This window comes from Hippoglossus stenolepis, chromosome 15 (genome assembly GCF_022539355.2).
Source record: "Hippoglossus stenolepis isolate QCI-W04-F060 chromosome 15, HSTE1.2, whole genome shotgun sequence".
NCBI lineage: Eukaryota > Metazoa > Chordata > Actinopteri > Pleuronectiformes > Pleuronectidae > Hippoglossus > Hippoglossus stenolepis.
This window is the reverse complement of record NC_061497.1, coordinates 21622-32112: the sequence shown is the minus strand read 5'-3', so window position 1 is coordinate 32112 and position 10491 is coordinate 21622. Positions and strand designations below refer to the sequence as shown.

Sequence of the window (10491 nt, the reverse complement as noted above, 5' to 3'; positions counted from 1 at the left end):
CATGTTTCTTATGAACCACAGATCACATGAAGAAGCAAATATAAGTGAAAAGAACATATGAAATTGGACAGGAGTCAGGTGGGAGACAGATATAAAGAGGTATGCATAGTAAAATGTACGAAAGACGATGGGATACCAAACTAATTTGTAGTTTTAGTTGAAAATGTAATTATCTTATGTAAAGGGATTCCACATTAAATGACAAAACACAAACAAGAGAAGATGTTCAATGTAATATTTTATTCAGCCATTTGAGCAAGATTCAAATCAGCAACAAGTCAGCCAAAGCAAATCCTCCACCACGATGTCTTCTGTCTGTCCCATCATCTGTGATACTCGGCAAGTCTTGTAGCTTGGCTGGATTATGGTTTGGGTCTGCAACAATTGGGGCTAAAAAAGAAACAATACATACTTTAATTCCATGAGCAAACAAATATACAATATTTATTAATTGGTTGCTTCTGAGCATCTGAACTTACAAAGCCTCTCCATAACAGAGATGAGTTCCAACAGAGACTTCTGTTGGGAGGCAAGTTTCCTGACAGGTTCCATTTATCCTGGAGCAGGTGAAACGGGGTTTGCGTGTCTGACTCTCTGCAACTAAAAACACAGATAAACATTAGTATGTTTTCGGTCAAATCCTTTAGCTGTGAATTTTAAAAAATAACTGTGAAAATGTGCAGATATGAGCTGCAAAAACATGCAGATTTGTATCAAGACTGACCAGAAAGCAGCATGACAACGACAAGCGCCAACACAGCCACACGATAACGAGACATTCTTGCTTCTGAAACTGCGTCTGTGTCAGAAATGATGTTTAGACCCAGGACGGTTTGTCTTATATATCTGCTCACCTCTGAGGAGGGAGGAGTGAAATAGGAAATGGGTTGGTCTCTAATTCACATTGAGTCATTAGTATAATGCATATTTCATGCTGGTTCTACTGGAGGTTTGTTAGTCAACCACCTGTTGATGGACAATTGAAGGTTTGCTTGTCAAAAGCTGCCTCTTCATTTCATATAAAATGTTTGTGTTAAAATATTGCAACGTTTTTTTTCCATTCTCAAAGTATATTTGTTTTGTCTACCACATCTTATTTTTTACATTTGTTTGGACAGGATTTTCTCTCTGTTATGACGTTCTGTTATGATGCTCTTAATCCATATTTTCCTTTATATAATTGTCATGGCAACACAATCATTTAAGTGTTCAACACCTCAAATGTGGCAAAATAAAGTACAAAGCCTGTTGTACTTTGTAGTGTTTTATCAGCACGTGTGCTGTGGTCTAGTTGTAGATTGTAGTTCATTCAAAACGCAATTTAAAACATAATTTAATCCAAAATATAATTTATTATTTCAAACGATGAATTAAAACCTGAAAAGGAGGGAAACAAAACATGCTGTCACTGTTTAATATCAGCAATTTTGAATAGATATGGTTGTAAACCATAATTAACAAGTAGTATCTTGCTCTCACACCTTAAGACAAACCACCACCAGAGGGTTCTATTGCTGCTGTCATCAGCTCAAGCAAGTGGTATTGATAATCTCTATGTTGAAGATATAAAATACTTTATCTTTTACCATTATTCTATTAATTATTTATTTATATAATATTATATTGATTGATCTGACACAATTTATGTCTGTTAGTTAATAAACTACCTTACAAAGAGTCTATGTTCGACATCTCATGGTTTCATTGAGTCCAACAGTCACACTCTCTTCCCCTCACTTTTTTTCTCCTTCACATCTACACTGATGGAAATCTGTCGTAGCAATGGAACATTTTTAACCCTCGAATAATATGATAACTAGATATAGAATAATTACCATGAGAACTGGGTGTAACTAAACTTGTCTCCTTCATACTCGTCAGAAAACAAATTGCACAAGGATCATAGACAAACCAGATACAGGAGGACATTTATCAACTTGGTTTTTTCCTATTTAAGTTAATTTTTTATATCTTTCCATTCTTCAGCTAATTTTAGTTGATACACAAGTTGATGTTTCAGCCTAACAACTTGTTCCTTGAGAAAACCTCCAGAGATGATAGAAGACATTTCTTTCAGTTCAACTTTAAATACAAGGACAATTTCTTCACTTTACTATTGTCTCTCAGTGTTGTAGAAAACATGGTATTGGAGCAACAGTGAAAATAATAAACTAAGACTGGACTCCTCTGGGAACCAAGAACAAGATTCACAAGGCCCTACAGGAATAGACTGTTCAGGACACGAAGGGTTTATGCTTAAGAACATTTCATTTCTCATCCAAGACGTCTCATTCAACAAAGGTGAAACTTTGTCAAGTATCTACAACCAAGTCCAGTTGCTATTGATGGAACCAGTTTTGGATAAACATGAGCTTGATGACTGAGAATCTTCACAGACGACTGTGTGAACCTGCCCTGAGCATATAAAAATATACGTGTTTGTCTCATTAACTGTCTTTTTACCATTCAGACAGCCCCTCCCTTTGCCAGAATCCAACTGACAGAGTTTTACTTATGATAATGACATAATTCAACATATCTCATTTTAAATATCTGGGAACAACTCTTGTCTCCCAGCTGTCTTTTAGCAGCTGTGCTAAACTGTCAAATTCAATCTAAGGAACTTTTTAATGTTGACAATCTGTATTGTATTGTTGTTATTGCTGCTGTCTTTCAATAATCCTGCCCAGTGACTGCAGATGAAAATTAGCTTGTAGCTAACTCTGGTACTGCTAAGGAGCTGTACATTGTCCCTGTCAAATATACAAATAAGTAACAATAAAAACACAACTGAATATATACCATGTGAACAGGGTCACACTTACAACAGTTCTTCTGTCTCTCCATCTGTTTATTCATTTTTTTTCCTCATCAACAGTTTATTCTACCAACTTCAAACTCGATGGTCGTGTTGTTAAGGATCTTGGGAACTTTACTGTCGACTGTGAAGTATTTTCTATGGCTGGTTCTCAAGAGCGAAAAAGAATAATTGGGGGTCTAGGGTTAAGGTTGATGTTTCAGGAATCGTACTTCAGAAAAACCTTATAGTCGGCACTGCACCTCCAAGGGCTCTCAGCTAAATTGTGACGCACCACGTTTAAAGTTAATTTGGATGAGTAGTTGTGAATAAAATGAAAGGACAGAAAGATGGTGATTCCGCCAAGTCAGTGATTGTTGTCTTACTCTATTCAAAATGTGCCTGTTGGTGTGTGGAATTATTTTAAAAGAAATAAATGAGCCTTGGATTATCAGTTATTTGAGTTTATTAAGCAGAATGGTATTCTTGTTATGGATAAATTGATGGTTCCAGCTTGGCTGAAACTCTGTAATGTCACGATTTGATGATACGAAACTCAAAGCTCCCCTCTCACACCCATGATCCAAATACAATGCAAACAAGTGACTTAACTATTGCCCTTTTAAAAAAGGTCCAGGAGACACCACATCAAACACATTTACATGATGGAAGAATGATCATATACCAACTACTTCAGTTAGGGAATAAGGTACAAAAGGTTTGTGAGTGGAAAAGAAAACTCTTGCTTGAGGATCACATAGGCTCTGCAGACCAAGAAATAAAGATCAGTTTGGCTGCAACACTGTTTACCCCTGAGACTCCATAAGTGTTTTGTGGACTCGAACACTTCACCCACCCCTCCCTCTGCATCGTGTTGAGTAGATAATGAGTGAATTTCATTTTTCAGTGAACCTTTCCCTTTAAAAACTTAGTTATCTAATTAACATCAGTGAATGTAACTTTTCTGGTTTTGTATTACTGAGGATCCTACAAAGAGCAAAGTCGACTGTCGAAGGATTTATTTCTCAGATAACTGAGATTCCTACTTTAACCTCTTGTCTCCATTGGTTGATTGAAATTATATCTATATGGCAAAATTAACACTTTTTAGGTGACATATCAATGCAGTATGTTGTGAATAATTTTTTATTACCACATCAATCTGAAATAGATATTTCTATGTTTATGTTTTGTTTAACCCTTGTGTTGTCCCTGCTTCCCCCGGCTGTTGTCCCTGCTTCCCCCAGCTGTTGGCCCCCTCACATAGCCCACCACATATTAGCACGCACACGTAGGGCAATAGACAAGTGAGCAGCCCTTGCAGATGTATTTGTTACACCCGCGGCACACGGTGTGAGTTTTACAGTCCTTTTTCCTGGTACATATCTGACACCTCTTCCTCTTACTCGCCCCGAGCGGGGCTGCTGCGGCGGCGACTAGGGCTAGGGAGGAGGCCGGACGCTCGGGTCAAGCGTGGTCGTCGTCGTGGTGGTCAAGAGCTCTCCGTGCGGCGGCGGCTTTCACAGCCTTGACAACCGCGGCAGACGCTTCCGTGCGGGGGATGCGCTCCCTTTGTGCGATGAACAGAGTCACGAGAGCCTTTCCCAGCTGCTCGATGAACACCCTCCGCTTGTTCCGATTGCCCGGCATCCAGTCGGGGTTGATCTCTCTCAATATCACGAAGGCGTTGTACGAAGAGACGTCGAGGATGTTGTGAAAGACGACCAGGGGCCAGCTTGGGTCATCCTCCTGCAGCTGTACGTTCCGAGCACCATGTCTAGGTTGTCCACACCTCCTTTGTTGCAGTTGTAGTCCAGGACGATGACCGGTTTCCCGTCCTCGCGGTCGAGGAGCAGCCAGATCCTTGATCACTTTATAATCTAGAATAACATCAGCAACAAACACAAAGCTGTCAAAGGTCAGGAGGTGATGTCTTTTAATGATGTTACAGTGGTGACAACTTGCTGGCTTTTTGTCCAGTGCTTTGAGTGTTTGTTTGTAAAGTGTTTGCAGTGGAGCAAGTGTTGTTTACCCAGCTTGTGATGCAGTATGAGATGTGTGAAAAAATCCTTCAGCGCATGTATAGTTTTGCTGCATCTAGAGTGAGCTGGTTTCTAATATACCTAAAGTTCCTTAGATTGAATTTGACAGTTTAACACAGCTGCTAAAAGACAGCTGGGAGACAAGAGTTGTTCCCAGATATTTAAAATGAGATATGTTGAATTATGTCATTATCATAAGTAAAACTCTGTCAGTTGGATTCTGGCAAAGGGAGGGGCTGTCTGAAAGGTTAAAAGACAGTTAATGAGCCAAACACGTATATTTTTATATGCTCAGGGCAGGTTCACACAGTCGTCTGTGAAGATTCTCAGTCATCAAGCTCATGTTTATCCAAAACTGGTTCCATCAATAGCAACTGGACTTGGTTGTAGATACGTGACAAAGTTTCACCTTTCTTGAAGGAGACGTCTTGGACGAAAAATGAAATGTCCTTAAGCATAAACCCTTCTGGTCCTGAACAGTCTAATTCTGTAGGGCCTTGTGAATCTTGTTCTTGGTTCCCAGAGGAGTCCAGTCTTAGTTTATTATTTTCACTGTTGCTCCAATACCATGTTTTCTACAACACTGAGAGACAATAGTAAAGTGAAGAAATTGTCCTTGTATGTAAAGTTGAACTGAATGAAATGTCTTCTATCATCTCTGGAGATTTTCTCAAGGAACAAGTTGTTAGGCTGAAACATCAACTTGTGTATCGACTAAAATTAGCTGAAGAATGGAAAGATATAAAAAATTTACTTAAATAGGAAAAAACCCAAGTTGATAAATGTTCTCCTGTATCTGGTTTGTCTATGATCCTTGTGCAATTTGTTCCGACGAGTATGAAGGAGACAAGTTTAGTTACACCCAGTTCTCATGGTAATTATTCTATATCTAGTTATCATATTATTCGAGGGTTAAAATGTTCCATTGTGCTACACAGATTTCCATCAGTGTAGATGTGAAGGAGAAAAAAGTGAGGGGAAGAGAAGTGTGACTGTTGGACTCAATGAAACCATGAGATGTCGAACATAGACTCTTTGTAAGGTAGTTTATTAACTTAAAGCATAAATTGTGTCAGATCAATCAATATAATATTATATAAATAAATAATTAATAGAATAATGGTAAAAGATAAAGTATTTTATATCTTCATCATAGAGATTATCAATACCACTTGCTTGAGCTGATGACAGCAGCAATAGAACCTCTGGTGGTGGTTTGTCTTAAGGTGTAGAGCAAGATATCTACTTGTTAATTATGGTTTACAACCATATCTATTCAAAATTGCTGATATTAAACAGTGACAGCATGTTTTGTTTCCTCCTTTTCAAGGTTTTAATTCGTCGTTTCAAATAATAAATTATATTTGGCATCTTGTGGTTTGGCTGTTTCCACTTCCGCTTTGTTTGGGACCAAAGAAATGATCCGCTCCTGACTTTTTGAACCACAGATCACAGAGAAGCAATATAAGTGAAAGAAAATAGAAATTGACAGGAGTCAGGGGAACAGATATAATATGGAAATGTAGAAAGACGATATCCAACTAATTTGTAGTTTAGTTGAAAGTAATTATCTTATGTAAGATTCCCATTAAATGACAAAACACAAACAAGAGAAGATTCAATGTAATATTTTATTCAGCCATTTGAGCAAGATTCAAATCAGCAACAAGTCAGCCAAAGCAAATCCTCCACACTTCTGTCTGTCCCATCATCTGTGATACTCGGCAAGTCTTGTAGCTTGGCTGGATTATGGTTTGTGTTGCCATGACAATTATATGAAGGAAAATATGGATTAAGAGCATCATAACAGAGAGAAAATCCTGTCCAAACAAATGTAAAAAATAAGATGTGGTAGACAAAACAAAACGTTGCAATATTTTAACACAAACATTTTATATGAAATGAAGAGGCAGCTTTTGACAGGGAAACCTTCAATTGTCCATCAACAGGTGGTTGACTAACAAACCTCCAGTAGAACCAGCCTGAAATATGCATTATACTAATGACTGAATGTGAATTAGAGACCAACCCATTTCCTCCTATTTCACTCCTCCCCTCCTCAGAGGTGAGCAGATATATAAGACAAACCGTCCTGGGTCTAAACATCATTTCTGACACAGACGCAGTTTCAGAAGCAAGAATGTCTCGTTATCGTGTGGCTGTGTTGGCGCTCGTCGTTGTCATGCTGCTTTCTGGTGAGTCTTGATACAAATCTGCATGTTGTTGCAGCTCATATCTGCACATTTTCACAGTTATTTTTTAAAATTCACAGCTAAAGGATTTGACCGAAAACATACTAATGTTTATCTGTGTTTTTAGTTGCAGAGAGTCAGACACGCAGACCCCGTTTCACCTGCTCCAGGATAAATGGAACCTGTCAGGAAACTTGCCTCCCAACAGAAGTCTCTGTTGGAACTCATCTCTGTTATGGAGAGGCTTTGTAAGTTCAGATGCTCAGAAGCAACCAATTAATAAATATTGTATATTTGTTTGCTCATGGAATTAATGTATGTATTGTTTCTTTTTTAGCCGTAATTGTTGCAGACCCAAACCATAATCCAGCCAAGCTACAAGACTTGCCGAGTATCACAGATGATGGGACAGACAGAAGACATCGTTGTGGAGGATTTGCTTTGGCTGACTTGTTGCTGATTTGAATCTTGCTCAAATGGCTGAATAAAATATTACATTGAACATCTTCTCTTGTTTGTGTTTTGTCATTTAATGTGGAATTCCTTTACATAAGATAATTACATTTTCAACTAAAACTACAAATTAGTTTGGTATCCCATCGTCTTTCGTACATTTTACTATGCATACCTCTTTATATCTGTCTCCACCCTGACTCCTGTCCAATTTCATATTTTCTTTTCACTTATATTTGCTTCTTCGTGTGATCTGTGGTTCATAAGAAACATGTCAGGCCGGCGTAGATCATTTCTTTTTGGTCCCAAACAAAGCGGAAGTGGAAACATTGCTTTCACAAACCACAAGATGCAGAGACTTTAATCATAACTTTATTGGAAGGACTGCTTGCTTTATCAATACATATCACATGTGAAAGGTCCATAAACATACATATGGTGAATCTTTTTTATTCCTGGTTTGGGTTCAGTTGAAAAAAATAACACTTTGCTGCCTCAATGGAAAATGTAATCTGTCCTTATCAGAGTTCAACTCACGTTCAAATGTTGGTTGCAACAGTAGAACATGTTAGTGTTTGACGTCTAAGCTCCGACTTAGTCACTCCCCCAGATATGATTACATAGATATGATGGGAGTGATGAGCAAATACTTATAACCCCCCGTTGGAGGCTACATGTGGATGCTGGGGTGGTGGAGGGCTGAAGCAACTGGCAGCAATACTGAGGCAGCAGCGGGGCAAGCAAAGGGAGTGATGGGACATTTTCTCTGCTTAAATACACCCCCCAATAGGGTGAGTGTGTATTATAGATGATTGTGGAGAGTGAGGTATGTCACGTGATGTATGTCACATGACTGAAGCAGCGCAGCTTGAGTTGGCTGCCTGAACTTGCTCGCAAGCATCGCTCCATTTGTTCTAATTGAATCAGCTGCATGTTTTTATCAGAAGAAAAGTGCCTCTGCACTTCAGCTGAAAATACATTGATGGCTTGATTTGCGTTCATTACGACCCTTTGTCACAGATGTGATTTTCTTTGAATCAATTAAAAGCCCGAAATGTAATTATGAGTCGTGTATGAACCTTTATAGCCATAGACTGTGTTAGTGGTCACATGTGCTTCCTCTGGGAATGTGTTTTAGGAAGTTACCGGGCCTGAGGTTAAAGTTGTGATGGTTTATTCAGTTGATCATACAGTTGTTCTACACTCTAGGTTTATATATTTATATCCAAAACTTTTTACCAGTCTGACATAACATTTGATTATGGTGATTGCAGCACTCAATATTTGTGAAGAGTTCCCTGACCATTTATACAATAGAGCAGTTTGTTACGTCCCCTTTTTTATAAACAGAGACAAACACATGACAACCAAAAGGTGTAAGTGACAAAAGTGTTTATTTACAAACGTGTGGTCAGACAAAGGGATTTACAAAAGTGGGGGAGGTGAGGACAAGGTTGGTGTCAAAGAAACTGAAATCGAGATAATAATATAAAGCATGACCTATTGTCTATTCTTAAAATAAAACAACCAAAATGCCAAACTAACTTATCTAAAGAAGCAGCTCTCCAAAATACACAGGGGACACCAACCATTTGAATGCAGCTCCAATGGCTGAATAACATATTACATTGAACATCTTCATCCCATCATCTTTCATACATTTTGATGTGAAAACATCTACATATCTGTCTCGTCTCAAAGTTCATACTTTATTTTCACTGGTGTTTGCTTCTTAATGTGATTTGTGGTTTATATGAAACATGTTTGGCAGAAGCTGTCATGGTTTTGTATTTTTCAGTGTTTTTCCGCCTCGTGTTTCTTGTTTTTATGTTTGTCTGAGTTGTTTCGGTGTCGCATGTTTTCTGTTTCCTGTTTTATTTTGTAGGCTCTGTTCCTAGTGTGTTTTCTTCTCTGTGATTGTCTGCACCAGTCCTCATGTGTTCCACCTGTGTTCAATTGCCCCTGCCTTCCCTGTGTGTGTATATAAGCCTCTGTGCTTCCCTTTGTCGGATCGTCGTCGTTATGTCCTGTCGTTATCGCCTGTCGTTATCGCCTGTGCTTTTTGTATCCCTTGTCTCCTGAGCTCCTGTCCTCTGCATCTCCTTGTGTAAACCTCCAGTGTTTTCTCCTGCGTGCTTTTAGTTTTTTTTATTTTCTGTTAAAGACCTTTTCCCTATTAAAAGGACACTTTTGTTTTAAAACTCTGCATCCTGGGTCCATCTGCTTTCCCCCAACCTGACAGAAGCAGACAATCATTTTGGGTCCCCAACAAAAAGGAAATGAAAACATGCTTTTCACAAACTAACCTAACCCAGACTTGCATGTCTTTAGATTGTGGGAGGAAGTCGAATTACCAAGAGAGCACCAACACAGACAGGGAGAACGTGCAAACACCACACAGAAGGTCCCTGGCCGAACCATGCAAAAAAAATGTTCATGTGTCAGATTGACCCAGAGTGTGTCTGTGTGTGTGTGTGTGTGTGTGTGTGTGTGCGTGCATGCGTGTGATCATACACAAGCCCTGGCCAGTTAGGGTTAGGGTGACCCAAGGATTGTCATTATCCAATTCTCCTGGGGGGTCATTTAGACCCCCAGAGAGGGCGCTGTGGTGCTCTGTGGGGTCATTTAGACCCACACCTGATTCCAATTGTAATCTAGGGGGGTACATCAGACCCACATAGAAGCCGGCGCGCCATTCTCCGTGTGCCACCCTCCCGGACCATGGCACGATGTCACGTCAGGAGCGTTTCACCAGAGAACAGGTTCTCCAACAGCTATTCTCCCAGCAACCATCCTCTGAAACCGAAGAGGACGCGAAAGAGCCAGGCCGCCGCCAGCCTGTGGGATGCCAAGAGCGGCCGGGCGATATTTCGTGCCACGATGCCCCTAAAACTCTTCCACACGTACTCCAGACTGCTGCGCTTCGACGACCGCGAGACGAGACGCACGAGACGAGCCACGGACAAATTGGCGGCCGTGCGAGAGGTCAGGGACGCGTGGTGGCGCG

At 39.8% G+C, this 10491-nt stretch overlaps 2 long non-coding RNA genes across 2 annotated transcripts; one reads left to right on the top strand and one right to left on the bottom strand.

Moving 5' to 3' along the window:
• Nucleotides 1-249: 249 nt before the first annotated feature.
• On the bottom strand, nucleotides 250-857 carry LOC124854910. Its single transcript, XR_007034873.1, has 3 exons — nucleotides 725-857; nucleotides 480-600; nucleotides 250-390 (listed from the first exon to the last, which is right to left on the bottom strand). It is a non-coding gene; the product is annotated as an uncharacterized LOC124854910 (long non-coding RNA).
• Nucleotides 858-6903: 6046 nt separating this feature from the next.
• Nucleotides 6904-7537, top strand: LOC118122325. Its single transcript, XR_004698446.2, has 3 exons — nucleotides 6904-7034; nucleotides 7159-7279; nucleotides 7369-7537. It is a non-coding gene; the product is annotated as an uncharacterized LOC118122325 (long non-coding RNA).
• Nucleotides 7538-10491: the final 2954 nt, after the last annotated feature.